The sequence below is a fragment of the Gorilla gorilla genome, chromosome 3 (assembly GCF_029281585.2).
Source record: "Gorilla gorilla gorilla isolate KB3781 chromosome 3, NHGRI_mGorGor1-v2.1_pri, whole genome shotgun sequence".
In the NCBI taxonomy this organism is placed as follows: domain Eukaryota; kingdom Metazoa; phylum Chordata; class Mammalia; order Primates; family Hominidae; genus Gorilla; species Gorilla gorilla.
The window spans coordinates 16,252,491-16,269,822 of record NC_073227.2 but is presented as its reverse complement, the minus strand read 5'-3'; the positions used below and the strand labels follow the sequence as shown (position 1 = coordinate 16,269,822).

At 38.4% G+C, this 17,332-nt stretch overlaps 1 protein-coding gene and 1 long non-coding RNA gene across 7 annotated transcripts in view; one reads left to right on the top strand and one right to left on the bottom strand.

The window, feature by feature from the left end:
• STK32B (serine/threonine kinase 32B) overlaps window positions 1–17,332 on the top strand; it is a 448,182-nt gene that overhangs the window by 93,274 nt on the left and 337,576 nt on the right. The gene's annotated exons all lie outside the window — the stretch shown is intronic.
• Window positions 12,979–17,332, bottom strand: part of LOC109026700 (uncharacterized) — a 47,861-nt gene continuing 43,507 nt past the window's right edge. Inside the window, exon 5 of the long non-coding RNA XR_008678908.2 lies at window positions 12,979–13,217. This is a non-coding gene — a long non-coding RNA (uncharacterized lncRNA). The remainder of the gene's footprint in view (window positions 13,218–17,332) is intronic.

Genomic DNA, 17,332 nt, shown 5'->3' with positions numbered 1-17,332 from the left:
TTCAAATGCCATTCATGCATGCACTTTGAGTCTCTGTGTCTTCAACTGTAAAATAGGCATATTGGTGTCTTCTGCATAGGGCTGTTGTGAGAGGTTAATGAGGTGGTATAGTAGAGTGTCTAGCGCAGAATCCAACCTGATATTCAATAAATGTTGATTCTTTTGTTGCTTAAGGCTCTCTTTCCCCTATGTAGCAGGGAGTGAGGAAGGGAGACTTTAACTGAATGTGCTTTTTGGCTGTTTGTGGCGTGAAGATTTCTTGCTTGGAGGGGGACCTGTCTGGACACAAATATGGTACTGGGACAGGCAGGGCTGTTGTGTATACTTAAGTTCCCAGAATATCTCACCATGTGACATCTGTCACTGCTGATAAATGGTGGGATAAGGCCTGGCAAGACTCATGGTCTTGCATGACACTCATTCTTCTTGGAAACTGTATAGCTCTGGGCTTAGCACTGACATTGTCTTTGTATTTTCTCTAAGTCTGTGTCTTGTCTGGTTATTGGAAGTATGTGTGGAGTTTATATAAAATCAGGCAGCTTAGGTTCATTTGTTAATTCACTCATTCACTCATTCATTCATCCATCCATCCATCCATCCATCCAACATACGGAGGACCAATTTGCTCTGGGCCCTATTCTAGGTACTGAGGTTACAAAAGTAAACCAGATATGGTGCCTGCCTTTGAGGATCTCTCAGATACATGCAGGAGGCAGAGTAATAAACAGTTAACTATAGTCCACTCTGAAAAGCATGGTAGGGGAGGAACACTCATAGTTTATGGGTGTACAGGGATGGAGTGGAGGATGCCTAATTCAAACTTCAAAAGCTGTGATGCACTTGCTGTCAAGGGCAGGGTTGACTGCATACCCATATTATTTTTTTCTCATTATTTTAGTATGAAAACATGCAAATACGCAGTGAAGGTGAAAGAATTTTACATTAAGCACCAATGTCTTCCACCTCCATTCCCAATTAACATTCTACCAAACTTATTTTATGAAATACCTATCCTTCTACCCACACATCAATCCATCTTATTTTTTGATGCATTTTATAGCAAATTGCAAATATTTGTACATTTCTCCTTAAATATTTCAGCCTAGAGATTTGCCTGTAGTTTTTCTTTTGATGTAAAATGTACATACAACAGAATGCACACATCTTAAACTTACATTTATTGACTTTTGAGAAATAAATGCATCTGAGTAACCTAAACCCATACCAAAATATAGAATATCACCATCCAAAAGTCCCCTCTTGACCCTTTACAGTCAAAACCTATCCCAAAGTCAACTACTCCATCCATTATAGATTAGAGTTGCCTGTTCTAAAATTTAGTATAAAATGGGATCATGCAATATATAGTCTTTTGTTTAAAGCTTCATAATGTTTTACATTTTATATAAATTTTTCAGCATAATGTTTTTGAGATTCATTTGTATTGCCTTTTTTGCTGTTGTTTAAAAAATGGGTTGTTTGTCTTATTTAATTGTGGGATACATATCTGGATACCAGTCTTTTGTCAGACATGAGACTTTTCAACCAGACTGGTTTACCTGTTAATTTTATTAGTGGTGCGTTTTGATACATGAAAGTTTTCCATTTCGATAAGATCTAATTTGTTGAGTGTTTTTGCTTTTAGGGTCATTGTTTTATGCCATTTGTATAAGAAAACCTGGCTCACCAAAACATACTCAGTTCACAAAGATATTTTTCTATGTTTACTTTCTAAAAGTTTTATAGAGTTAGCTTATAAATTTAGTTCTATACTTCACTTTGATTTGTTTTTTTGTGTGGTGTGAGGTAGGGTCAAGTTGTTTTTTTTTTTCCCTAGTATGGACGTCAGTTTCTTGAAAATGATTTCTTTTGTTTATTGGATTGTGTACGACAATTCTCTAGAGGGACAGAACTAATAGGATATATGTATATATGAAGGGGAGTTTATTAAGGAGAATTGCCTCACATGATCACAAGGTGAAGCCCCACCATAGGCCGTCTGAAAGTTAAGGAGCAAGGAAGACAGTAGTGGCTCAGTTCAAGTCCCAAAACCTCAAAACTAGGGAAACCGAAAATGCAGCCTTCCGTCTGTGACCGAAAGCCTGAGAGCCCCTGGCAAACTGGTGTCCAAGAATCCAAAAGCCGAAGAATTTGAAGTCTGATGTTGTAGGGCAGAAAGCATATCCAGCACAGGAGGAAGATGAAGGCTGGAAGAATCAGCAAGTCAGTTTCTTGCACCTTCTTCTGCCTGCTTTTTCTAGCTGGACTGGTAGCTGATTGGATGGTGCCCACCCATGTTGCAGGTGGGTCTTCCTGAGGATGGGTCTTCTCTCCCAGTCCACTTAATCAAATGTCAGTCTCTTATGGCAACACCCTCACAGACATACCCAGATACATCCAGAACTAATACTTTGCATCCTTCAATCCAGTCAAGCTGACATTTAATATTAACCATCACAGATTGCTTTGGGGTTCATATGAAAAATTAGGTGATTTGTATGTCTTCTTCTGTACTCTCGGTTTTGTTCATTTGACCTACTTGTTGATCCTTATGCAAGTACTAGTCTGTCTTAATTACTGCAGGTTTCTGGTATGTCTTAAAATCAGGTAGTATAAGTCCTCCACATTTATTCTTTTTCAAGATTGTTTTGGATATTCTAGATCATTGATTTTCATACAAATTTTGGAGTTGCTTATCAATTCTACAAAAAAACTGTGGAATTACAATTGGTACGTCAAATCTGTATATCAATTTGGAAATAATTATATCTTAAGAGTAGGGAGTCTTCTAATCCATGGACATGGTATATCTCTTTATTTATCTCTATTTTTATTAGGTATTTAAAATTCTATTTTAGTGATGTTTTGTCATTTTTAGGGTAGAGGCTTTGCCCTTTTTTGCACTAATGTTTTTCCCAAATAGTTCATGAAGTTTTTGGGGGGTAGGGGGGACAGGGGGAAGACACTATTGTAATGAAATTGTTTTTAATTTAGTTTTTAATTGTTTACTAGTAGGTATAAAAATACAATAAAATTTTTGTATCTTAATCTCACACCCTGAGACCTTGCTAATTAAATAATTAGTTGTGATAGTTGTTTTGTAGTATTCTGGAGATTTTCTATGTCAACAATCATTCTATTTGCTAATAAAAGTAGTTTTACCTATTTTCCCCTTTATTTATGCTTTTAAAATCTTTATTGCAGTAGCTAAAACCTTCAGTACAATATTGAGGAGAAGTGGTGGGAGCAAGCATCATTGTTTTGTTCTTAATTTTAGGGGAAAAAGTGTTCAGTCTTTCTTCATTAAGAACATCTTTATCTGTAAGTTTTTCAGAGATGCTCTTTATCAAATTGAGCAGCTCCTTTTTAGTTGTAGTTTTCTGTAAGTGTTTATCATGTCTTGTTGAATTCTATCAAATACTTTTTCTGAATTGATTGAAATGATCATATTTTTTCTCCATATTTTGTTACTATGCTAAATTACATTAATTTCCAGATTTTAAACCAACTGTGTATTACTGAGATAAATCCCACTTGAATATGATACCTTATTTTTATGTTTTATTGAATTGGATTTGCTAATATCTTATTAGAGAATTTTACATCACATTCATAAGGAATATTAGTCTGCTTTTTTGTAATATCTTCATCAAATTTGTTTTCAGGGTTATAGTAGTCTCAAAAATGAGTTCAGTCATTTTCCTTCTCTGTTTTCTGAAAGCACTTGTGTAAAGTTGGTGTCACTTCTTTAAATGTTTGATAGGTTTTACAAATGAAATTATCTGGGTATAGAGTTTTCTTTCTAGTAAGGCTTTTGACTACAAAATTACCTTCTTTAGTAGATATAAGGCACTCAGATTTTGTGTTTTTTCATATATAACTTTTGGTAAGTTATATTTTTCAAGAAATTAATCAGTTTTCTCTATGTTGGCAAATTTGTTGGCACAAAGTAATTCATGATATTATCATAGGATCTTCTTAATTTTTGTAGTGTCTGTGGTTGTAACTTCTCTTTCATTTCGGATATTAGCAGTTTGCCTTCTTTCTCTTATTTTCTTCATCAGTTTATAATCTTAGCTCTTCAAGATAGAACCTTAGGTCATTGATTTTAGACATTTTGTTCTAATATAAGCATTTTAAGCTATAAATTTTCCTCTGACTGCTTAAGTTACACCCCCAAAATTTGATATATTGTATTTTATTATTTAGTTAATAATATTTTATAATTCCCCTTGTGATTGCTTCTTTGACCCATGAATTATTTAGTTATGTGTCGTTTAACTTCCAAATATTTGGTCTTTGAAGCTTTTTATTGTTATTGGTTCTAATTTTTTTCATTGTGGTCCAAGAACATACTCTACAATTTCAATTCATTTATATTAATTGAGACTCATTTTATGCCCAACTTACGATCTACCTTAGTAAACACAGTATACCCACTTGAAAAGAATGTGTATTTAAAAGTTGTTAGGTGTAAGATTCAGTAAATATTAGTCCAGTCAAACTAGTTAATATTATTCAGAGCTTCCGTGTCATTGCCGATTTTTAAAATCTAGTTGTTTTATTTCTGGACAGTTGTGTAAAATATCCAACTATGATTGTGGAATTACTTCTTCTTCCTTTAAGTCTGTCAATGTTTGCTTCTTATACGTTGAGATTTGTTGTTAGATGCATACATATTTATGATTATTTCCTTATGATGAATTGTCCCTATTATTATAAAATATCCTTCTCTTTTTCTTCTAGTACTCTTTATTTTGAAACTTATTTTCTTTGAGATCAGAGTACCCATTCTAATCTACTTATGCTTATTGAGTTCAGACATTTTTCTTCTTTATTTTCTTAAAACGCTGTGTAAAGTTGGTGTTACTTTTTAAAATGTTTGATAGGATTTACAAATGAATTTATATAGCCGTTCTAACCTACTTATGCTTACTGTTTCCATGACATATATTTTTCTATGCATTTATTTTCATTCTTTGTTTTTATATTTAACATTAATTTCTTGAGGACAGCATATAGTTAGGTCTTGCTTTAAAAAAATCCATTCTGACAATTCTGCCTTTTAGTTGTATTGTTTAGTTCAGGCACAGCTCATGTAATGGTTTGATTTAGGTCTATTGTTGTTTTATTTGTTTTCTTCTTACCTCTTCTTTTTTTCTTGTCTCTGTTTCTTCTTTCCTGTATTGCTGTGGATTAGTTGAATATTTAAAATTACGTTTTAATTTATCTATTGACTTTGTAAGTATACGTTCCAGTATTATGTTTTAAAATTGTTGCTCTAAAGGATTATACTATACATTCTTAATTTATTTTACAGTCTGCTGAGGGTTAATATTTTACACTTTACATAAAATGTGAAAACCTTACAACTGTAGAGGCCCATCTACCACCCTATCTGTCCTTATAGTATAGGTGTCAAATGTATTGCAGCTTCTTAAATTATAAATCTCTAATACAATGTTATAGTTTTTGCTTTAAAAATATATATGTATCATTAAATAGAAATAACTAGAATATATTGCTATTAGGTGTAAGATTTTCCTTTTAAAAATTAGGAGGAAAATGGTTTTTGATATTTATTCATATTTTTAAGGAAAATCTAAGTTTCTCTCTGGTATCATTTCCATTCAGCCTGAGGAATTTCCTTTAGTATTTTATGTGGGGCATGTCTCCTCTTAATTTATTCTCTTTATTTTATTTTATCTAAAATATATTTATTTCTCCTTCTTTCTTGAAGAATATTTCTACTGGATACAGATTTTTAGGTTGACAGGTGTTTTTCCTTCCATTACTTAAAAGATTTTGTCTTGTTGTCATCTAACTTTCACAATTTCTGATAAGTCATTAAACTTTGAATCATTATTGTCCAGTATGTAATGTGTCACTTTTGTCTCCCTCCTTTCAAAAAGTCCCTTAAAATTTGACTTTTAGAAGTTTTCCTATGGTATGCATAGGTGGAAACTCTTGACTTAAAAAAATAGTTTTTCTTGCTTTGTTTAGGTTTCCTATCTTTTCCTTTATTTCAGTCATATTACCCTTTATATCATGTAGCATAGTCATAGCAACTGCTTTACTGTCCTTATGCTAATTACAACATCTGGGTCATCATAAGATTCACCTCCATTGATTATCTGTTCTGTTGAGGATGGGTCACATTTTCCTGGTTCTATATATTAAGTAGTTTTGTCTTACATCCTGGACATTGTGGGTGTTATTTTGTAGAAACTTTGAATTCTACTGTGTTTTTTAAAAACATATTTTTAACAAGCAGTTAACTTGGTTGGACTTACATTGCATATTGTGCCTCTTTGGCAGGCACATAAATCTCAGTCCATTTTTTTTTTCTTAACTGGACTGCTTTCAGCTTGTTCTATGTCTGTGATCTTTAGGAGTCAGCAGTAGATTTGGTCAGAGGTTATTTACCACATTTGAGGCTCCTCTTGGATTTCTCCTCTTGGATACTCTTGGATTTCTCCTCTTGGATACTCTTGGATTTCTCAGAAAGAATTGTAGCCCAGTGAGGTTAGGAGGTTTGCCCATAATCTCATGAACAGTGGCTGAACTTAACAAAACAAAAATATTTTAGAATAGTGTCTCATCTTAATGTTGAGATTTTGTGGCTTCAGGAAAATTGAGGCATTCCTTTTCAATCCACGACAAAGTTAGCATCACAAAGAGGCATACCACTTTCCCCCCATGTCATTGAGAGTTTTGTTCCTGAACCTTTTGTACTCCTTCAGGACATACTACCAAATCTGTTAGTGTGTGGCCTCAAGATTTTCAAATTGACTATAGCCTGTCATCATCCCTTGAAAATTTAATGGATCTTTTGAGAAATATAAGCTTTCTAGAAGGTCTATTTCTAAGTTGCTTTTGGGTTGTAGCAATTTCTTGATGACACGCAAATTCATATAGAATGTACACAAATGTCTAGTATTCAGCATGAGGTTAGCCTACTTTAAGGGAATAAAGCATAGCTTTGTTCAGGTCAAAATGCTAAATAATCACTGCCTTTCATAATAAATGCAGGTGAAGTCTACATGACTATTATTAAAGTTAAGGTGGAGGGAGGCTGGCATAAGATGAAGAAAACCATCCTCCTAAAATTGAATGAATATTTTGGCTTTGCTGTCTGCCTTTGGCAGTTTTGATATCTGACATTTATTAAGAGTTTTCCAGAAAGACATTTCATTGTTAAACTATGATAATAGCATTGGTTATCAGGAAAGAACACATGTGAATTCACAGAAATCTTTTCACTGTCATGCTGGAAGAAGTTGTGCCTCCTAGTGTAGCACCAAAGTAAACAACTGCTGGCAATCCATTGATTTTTAGCAATAATTTACTCACATTTAAAATAACCATTTTATGACTAAATTCTGGGACAGTTGAGGCACACCAGATTAATTTCTGTATAACCAGTGGAAACAATTTAGATTTTGGAGTCAGGCTGATGCTAATATATGTTAGTGGTGGATACCTAGGAAAGTAAATTAACTTCTCTGCAGCTTAGTGTTCTCAGCTGTAAAATGGAAAGGGAATGGAGAACCATAGTGCACTGGAGGGGCTACTGTTTTTGACTCTCCAGCATGCTTTTGGATCCCTTTTTCTTATTATAATGACATTCCTTCCCCTTGGAGAACACCGCCCCCTCCTCATGTCACTGTGGTCCCCAATTCACTTGAGATGACCGTATGATGTGCCTGTGCCAGCCACATGGACCATATTCAGCCAGACATAGTGCCTGGTCCAAGGTGTGGCCATGTGATCCAAGTCCAACCATTCAGAAACCTTCAGTGGAATCAGAGGTGAAAAACTTGCTCTCAGTTATCATGCACTGTAAGAAAACAGGTCTGCATTTTTTTGGTCATTTTCCTCAGCAATTGATGAAGATGAAGGTTTATCTGTAGAAGAAAAGAATGAAGCTTAAAGCAAAGAATCAGAAACAGATATACGAGGTGGGTGAAGAGATGGCGTTTTGTTGGTGAAGGTTGAGATGAAGGTGAGGCAAGTGAGTTAAACATGTGCCTTGCTTTCTAAAATTTTGCAAATGCAGGTTTGACACTTGCTTCCTTGTATTTGCAACCTGGACACATAACTAGCCTCACCCTGGTGCTGGCTCTGTTGATAACTGTTCTCACTTGGATTCCTCCAGAAGTTGATTTTGAGAGAAAGAATTTAGTGCAAACTGTTTATTTGAAGATGATCCCAGGAAATATTTGTGAGACAGGAGGAGTGAGACAGAGAAAGGAAGGCAGCCAATAAAGGGTTTCTGATCAAGCCGCTCACCCCGGTGGGCTTCTGGAGCCTACTTCCATGGAGGATGTCAGGAGACAGTGCAGAGTGTGTGTCTGGTGGCTGTAGATGAAAAGCTAATGCGTGGATACGCAGTTCTCATTCAGTGGCAGTGGAGGGCTGCCCATGCAGCACTGCCTGTCCTGCACCTTTGGCTTGCTCTTTGCAGGCCATTGCAGATGTCATAGTAAGCCTGAGGTGTGTGGATGTGATGAGAGGGACCTGGGTGGACACAGCAGCACTGCCACCTTCTTATTTTCCTATTCCCATGAATTACCCACTGTCCTTACCAGCTATAGAAACTAACATTGTTTTCTGCTCGGTGAGATCATGTTGGGCTTCCAGTATTTGCCACCTAAAGAGTCCTGACTAATCAGAAACTAACAATGATGGTCCTGGCAACTGGAGACCCATTGTCTACCTTGTCCCACTAATAGCCCAGTATGATGGATGTTATTATCCCCGTTTTACAAATGATGAATCCGCGTCGTGGAGAGGACCCCACTGCCATGCACAGCCTGTTTTATTTTCAAATGTCCCTCCCAGATACAGAAGTGACGTTGAAACTGGCTTCTATCACAGGCACATCTGCTGGAAACAAGTGGGGTCAGGAGGAAAATGTCCATCAGTGTCCAATGACAGACATTTGGTTTTGGATGCAACAGGGCATAGAGGAAAGGGTACAGGCTTCCAGATGGGGGAGGTCTGGCTCTGGGTCAGAGCCTGTTTCTTCCAGTCATGGAAACTTGGACCAATCATGTGGCTCCTGCAACCCTCCCTTTTGTCTTCTGAGAAAAAGTAATGATTATAATGGATAATGGACTTCAGGTTCTTATGTGAGAATAAGGGGGCAAACAATGTTCAGCCCTCAGCATGGTACCTGACGTGTGGATGGCCTTTTTCTTTCCTTTTTTTTTTTTCAATTTGGTAAACTTCAACATTCATTGGTGGAAAAAAAAGCTCTAAAGAAAGTAGGGCCTAGAAGGAACTCTCTCGACCTGATAAAAAGCATTTACCAAAAACATACGAAAACATTTTATATAATGCTGAAAGATTAAATGCTTTTCCAAAGTAGAAACAAGGCAAAGATATGACTCTTGCCACACCTATACACATCAACAAATGTCCTAGCTATTACAATAAGAAAATAAAATCATACAGATGTGCTGTGAATAAACAGAACTGTCTCTATTCACAGACTTATGTTTTTTCTACATGGAAAACATCAAAGAAACTACAAAATGTCTACTAGAATGAAAATATGAGTATAGCAAGCTTGAAGAATACAAAGTCAATATACAAAACTACGTTTATGCTTTGGAATATTTTTATTAAGATGGCAATTCTCTGCAAACTTATATACTTACAGATTTGATTTTGATTCTGTAATCAAAGTCACAGAAGATTTTTTATAGTTATCAATACTAGATTCTAAAATTTATATGGAAAGTAAAGGATCTAGAAGAGCTAAAACAATTTTGTAAAGCAAGATCAAAGTTGTAGAGGTGTATTACCCAATATCAAGATGTACTGTGAACCTACAATGATTGAGACAGTATGTTATTGATGAAAGAATAAGCATGAATAATAATGGAATTTGAGAGTCCTACTAATCTATGGCTGGATGGCCTTTTTCAAATGCCTTCCATGTCTTTTTTTTTTTTTTTTTCATGACAGTTTCGCTCTTGTTGCCCAGGGTGGAGTGCAATGGCACGATCTTCGCTCACTGCCAACTCTACCTCCTGGGTTCAAGCGATTCTGCTGCCTCAGCCTCCCAAGTAGCTGAGATCAGAGGCATGTGCCACCAGGCCCAGTTAATTTTGTATTTTTAGTAGAGATGGGGTTTCACCATGTTGGTCAGGCTGGTCTTGAACTCCTGACCTCAGGTGATCCACCAGCCTCAGCCTCCCAAAGTGCTGGGATTACAGGCGTGAACCACCGAGCTTGACTGCTTTCCATGTCTTCTTGAAGCCAGCATGGCTAGGATTTTACTTGGCTTGGTGGGTTCTAGAAGGATCTGGGTATCCACATGGAGGAACATCCCAGGGAGAAGACCTGGGACTGAGGCCCTTCCTGTGTCTGGTGCTCCTAGTGTCATCCTCACCATGTCTCTCACACAGCAGCGCCAGGCATGGCTTCCGGGCTGCTGATCTGCCTTCTCCATGTGACTGAGATTCCCAAGGGGCTGGGACCTGGTCATGCCCATCCACACTTAGCTTGGTGCCCAACATGTGGTAAAGGCTCAGTAAGTGCTGGCTTAGTGAGTGCTCGGGTGAGAGAGGGAAGAGGACAGCAAGTCTTGGTCTAGACAGCAGCCAGGGATGTGCGCAAATCATGAATTAGCTTGCTTGGTTGCTGCCTCCCTCCCACTCGGGATATGTGCCAGTCCCTCCATGCCAGGCCACAAGGTCATGCAGTCTGGCTTGTGCCTGTTTTTCTGACTCTGCTTTCTATCCTCTCTGTCTTCCTGCTCATTCTGTTCCAGCCCTTCTTCAAGTCTCTTGACCACACTGGAGTTATTTCTAACTCAGAACCTTCACACGTGCTCTTCTCTCCACCTCAGTCACCTTTCCCCCAGGTGTTTGCAAGGCTCACTTATAGCATACAGGGCTCTGCTGAGATGTCCACTCTGTGACGCCTTCCCAGAATGCCCACCCTCTTCGTCTCCGCCTCAGCCTTCCATATTTCCTTGCCCTTCTCTTCCCCTTTTCTTTATAGCACCTATAAACTACCTGTGATTCTATTATGTGTTTATTCAGATGTCTTCTTGGTTATGGGTCTCATGCACCAGAACATAAGCTCTTTGAGGGCAGCAATGTTTCCTCTTGTTCCCTGTCTTATCCCCAGTTCCTGCTAAGCAGTATACATGCACACACACACACATGCACATATATGTACATATACCTACCTATCAAGCAGTTTATAGAGACACACATATGTATATGCATATACATTAGGCATATCCACTGATATGGTTTGGCTCTGTGTCCCCACCCAAATCTCATCTCGAATTGTAATCCCTACCTGTCAAGGGAGGGGCCTGGTGGGAGGTGACTGGTTCCTGGGGGCGGTTTCCCCCATGCTGTTCTCATGATAGTGAATTCTCACGAGAGCTGATGGTTTTAAAGTGTGGCACTTCCTTGCTCTCTTTCTCCTCCTGCCTTGTGAAGAAGGTGCCTGCTTTCCCTTCATCTTTCGCCATGATTGTAAGTTTCCTGAGGCCTCCCTGGCCAAACGGAACTGTGAGTCAATTAAACCTCTTTTCTTTATAAATTACCCAGTCTCAGGTAGTATCTTTATAGCAGTGTGAGAACAGACTAATATATCCACTAAACAGTTCACATATATACACAGTGTCTAAGCAATATGTACACGTGCATATACATATACATAGATATGCATATACATATATACCTCTCTACATAATATATATACCCACTGAACAGTATATATGTACATATACCTATAGATCCACCACAAAACATACAGTACACATATTCATAGATACACATACATGTATATGCATATACATATATACACTCATGTCTATGTATACACATATACACATACACACTCATGTCTGTGTATACACATACACACTCATGTCTGTGTATACACATACACACTCATGTCTGTGTATACACATACACACTCATGTCTGTGTATACACATACACACTCATGTCTGTGTATACACATACACATACACACTCATGTCTATGTATACACATACACATACACACTCATGTCTATGTATACACATACACACTCATGTCTATGTATACACATACTCATACACACTCATGTCTATGTATACACATACACATACACACTCATGTCTATGTATACACATACACACTCATGTCTATGTATACACATACTCATACACACTCATGTCTATGTATACACACACACATACACACTCATGTCTATGTATACACACATACACACTCATGTCTATGTATACACACATACACACTCATGTCTATGTATACACATACACATACACACTCATGTCTATGTATACACATACACATACACACTCATGTCTATGTATACACATACACACTCATGTCTATGTATACACACACACACTCATGTCTATGTATACACATACTCATACACACTCATGTCTATGTATACACACACACATACACACTCATGTCTATGTATACACACATACACACTCATGTCTATGTATACACACATACACACTCATGTCTATGTATACACACATACACACTCATGTCTATGTATACACATACACATACACACTCATGTCTATGTATACACATACACATACACACTCATGTCTATGTATACACATATGCACTCATGTCTATGTATACACATATGCACTCATGTCTATGTATACACATACACACTCATGTCTATGTATACACGTATACACATATGCATACACCACTAAAGTGGTCTATATGTACATACACTTACACATATAGCATATACACATACATTGATCTATGATACAGATAACATATATAATATAAATGAATATTATGTAAATAAATAAATATAAATGAATGAAGAACTTAACAATTAACCAATCAACAGATACGATTTTGACACATGGTTTATATTGATTGACTCAGGGTTAGCACGCAGAGGTGAGTTTCTCCCACTCCTCTGCATGCAGATTTACTTCTCACAGACACTCCTCTATTTCCACTCGCCCTCCTCCAGCCCGTACTCTTCACTCTCCATTGGCTCCTCTTGACCCCTTTGATGGCTGAGCCAGCAGGAGCGTCCAGGGTGAAGTGCTTCACTTTGAGTTAACTCTGTAGTCAGCAGGGCTTCGTTATTTCTGAGGGAAGGAGGAGGATACCTTTGGGAGGACTCTGAGGAGTGAGCTTCAAAAGTGTCTTCTTGGATTGGCACGTGGGCCCTCTGCTTGAAGAGCTGCAGGGTCAAAGTGAAGTAAACATGGAGTTAATTAAAATTCATGGGATAGCTGGAGGCAGTCTGCACATAAAATGGCAGAAAATGGCACAGTGTTATATGATAATAGCTCTTTATGCCCCTCAAAGGAAGATTCTGGATAAACTTGAGCAAGAATTGCACAAATGATAATTCCAGACTCCATACCGCCTTATTATGCAATGACGATCATTTCCAGACCCAAGCATATTATTACTTGTCTCATTCCACATGAGAATGAGGAAAGCCTCTTTCCAGGCTCTCACAGCTGCATGTGAATTCAGAGTGTGAAAAAAAATGATTTGATTAATAGCAGACTAACCAATTTAGTGCCCAGACTGTAACAAATCCATTTGGGAATTAAGCAGGAATTCGATTTTAGATATATGTTTGTAAGTTTCAATGTTCAAAAGCATTTGGCTTATCAGGGTTTTCCTTAAAAATGTATTCTTTTAGAATCTTATTGATCTTTCAAGGTACTGGGTCTCTAAGATAATGGGAGCATGCTGGAATGCCTGGCAGGATACTGAGTTCAACAGTTAATGTTCATGGATCACTGCTCTGCCCTGGTCTTATTCTAGCTACCTGTGAGGATATAAAAAAAAAAAAAAAAGCTGAACAAGGTTCCTGACACTGAAGAACTGACAGTTTAGTAGAAGAAGCAGACTGACATATAAACAATAAGTATGATGATTTCCATTGATGATAGCTGCTCTGCAGAAAATGTGTAGTGCAGTGACCTGCAAGGGTGGGACTGCTTCAGTGGGGGTGAGGGCAACAGAGACAGCCTCTCTGAGAGGAGAAATTTGAGCTAAGACCCAACTGCTGAGAAATAAATGGGCCACGTGGGGATCTGGGGAAAAGGTCATGACAGACCAAAAGAGCAGCAGATGCAAAGGTCCTGAGGCAGGAACAGAGTTAGCAGTGGAGCATGTAGCAGGCTATGTATCTCCAGTGCCCAGCACTGTGTCTGCCACAAGCGAGGACTTAGAATGTGTGGTTGCTCTTTGTAGGGAACTGAATGAGTTCATTAGCTTAGAGCTTATTAGTTAAACAGTTTTGACTGCAAAGGTTGAGAGAGCCCAGTTGGAATTCTGGCCCAGCCACATGACTCTGGTCAAGTTGCCTAACTTCTCTGAGCCTCACGTTAGCTGCTATTCCTATGTAGGAATCATCTTTGGAATTCTTAACAATGATGCATTTACTAGAAGCCTTCGTTGTTCGTGCAGACATCTTCATGAAGGTTGGAATCCATTTATTTTTAATGAAATATTTATTCATTTCATATTAATTAGGTTGTGTTTGGCTTGAGGCATACTTTGGAGGAATGTGTCAGCTCCTGGGGATCACTTTATTAGGAGCTAAATATCACAGGAAATGCAGGCTCGCTCACGAATGGCTTGCAAGCGTCGGCCAGAGTAGATGATCCATTACTGACCAGCTTGGTGGACCTCATTGCTCATCTGCATTTCTCAGCATCTTCTCATAACGATGTCTCCTTCCATCCAGCAGCCAAGTGTTCTCAGGCCTTTGCCCATCTACAGAGTGTTTCCCAGCTCCCTTTACCCTGAGGGCACCAAGGGGGCCAGTGGCACAGCGCTGGTCCTGGGGTCCCTGTGCCCTGCCTCGCTGTGAAGTTTCCTGACACTGTGATGTCCTTCAGTGTGGGTGAGCAGGGGCATTCACTTATTTTTAAAGCACACCATCACCTCTCTTTGTTCCCCTCCACCTGCTTCCAGAAAAAGCTCCCCACCCCGAAGGCAAATTCTCCACGTTGTTTGTTTATTCCTTTCTTTATTCATTCATTTGTAATTGTATACTTAGGATCCTCTTTTAAAACAGCTCCCCAGTGCTCTCAGAACAAAAGTCAACGGTGTTAGTCTGCTGGAGCTGCCACAACAAAGCACTGCAGAGCGGGGGGCTGAACAACAAAACTGATTTTCACAGTTCCGGAGGCTGGAGGCTGAAGTCCGAGTCAAGGAATTGGCGGGGTTGGCTTCTTCCGAGGCCGCTTTCCTTGGCTTGCAGATGCCATCTTCTCCCTGCGTCCTCACATAGTCATCCCTCTGTGTGTGTCTCTGTCCCGATCCCTCTTCTTACAAGACACAGTCATACTGGATTGGGGCCCACCCAAAGACCTTATTTTACCTTAATTACCTCTTTAAAGCGTCCATGTCCAAATACAGTCACATCCTGAGGTGCTAGGGGTTAGGACTGCAGCATATGAGTTTGGGGGACATACAGCTTAGCCCATGGCACCAACCCTTTAAACATGTCATTCAAGCCATCTGTCACCTACCCCATCACTTACCTCTGTCATCTCATCTCAGTGACATCAGCTGTACAATGTTGCAAGTGAATACCAGCAAGCTTTGGCCAACACGGGCTGGAACTCACTGACAAGGGGCAGGAGGACACTGCTTCTCAGCTCCCCATGGGCAGGCCTGCTTGGCTGGAGCACGGCTGGGACACCGTAGAGCTGTGCTTACCAAGGGGGTGCCCCATGGTGCAGTCTGTGTACCCTGACTGAGGAAACATATTTTGGAATCAAGTAACAAGCTGTTTGAGCTTTGTGTGCTCACTCTTTAAGGGACTACGGAGAAATGCCAAATGCCAGTACTGGTGGCTACAGTGGCTCCCTAGGCTGGTAGGAACTTGAACTGAGGTAATGAATTCTGATCCTGGCTGGCTCATTACCAGATGTTTTACTCGAGGTTCTTTAGTGAAACAGAACCAATGGGGTGTAACTATATATATATATATATATATATACATATATATATATATATACACACACACACATATATGAATATATGAATATATATGAATATATATGAATATATATATGAATATATACATGAATATATACATGAATATATACATGAATATATACATATATGAATATATACATGAATATATACATATATATGAATATATACATGAATATATATGAAAATATATATGAATATATGAATATACATGAATATATATGAAAATATATATGAATATATATATGAACATATATGAATATATATGTGTGTATATGAACATATGTGAATATATATGTACATATATGAATATACATGTATATATGTGAATATATGTATATATATGAATATGTATATATGTGAATATATGTATATATATGAATATATATGTATATATGTGAATATATGTATGTATATGAATATATATGTATATATGTGAATATATATGTATATATATGAATATATGTATATATATGAATATATGTATATATATGAATATATATGAATATATATATGTTATTGGAGTTTGATTGATTTCATTGATTAGATGATTATTATGGAAGCTGCCAAATCCAAATCTTTAGGATGAACAGTCAGGCTGGAGACGCAGGAAGGAGCTGAGCTGCAGATCAAGTCTGAAGGGCGTCTGCCGCAGAATCCCCTCCTCTCCTGGGAGGTCAGTCTTTTACTTCATTTAAGCCTTCAACAGGTTGGAGGAAGTCCATCCATATTACAGAGGGCAATCCTGTCTTCAAAGTCCACGAATTTAATATCAACCTCACCCCAAAACACCTGCACAGACACATTCAGAATGTTTGACCACATATCTGGGCACCATGGTGCAGCCCAGTTGACGCAGAAAACTAACCATCACACCAGACAACCATGAGCCCGTTCCTGAGGCCCTTCTTGGGCCACTTTGCACATCTCCACAATGTCCTGTGCTCTTCAGAAGAGAGATGGATGCTGATCACCCACCCATAATGAACAGCATACTCAGTGCTTACCATGGAGCCTTTATAACTGCCCATTAAGGCAAATACCACTCTTATCCCCATTGTACAGATGAGGAAGTTGAGAAAACTACCAATGTGTCAACACGTGCCACGGCATGTCTCATCTCTCTGAACTTCCACAGAGGCTGTGCCCTCTCCTGGTAACCCCCTTCCTTCTCCCCCTCCCCACACCTGTGTCCTCATGAGACCAACCCTTGGTGACTGTGCTAAGGTTCAGGTGCTACCTTTTCCAGATTGCCTTTCCCAAATCCCATATCTGGTTTAGGATCCCCCTTCTGGGGTCCCTTAGCCCCATGTGCTCACCTCTCCCATG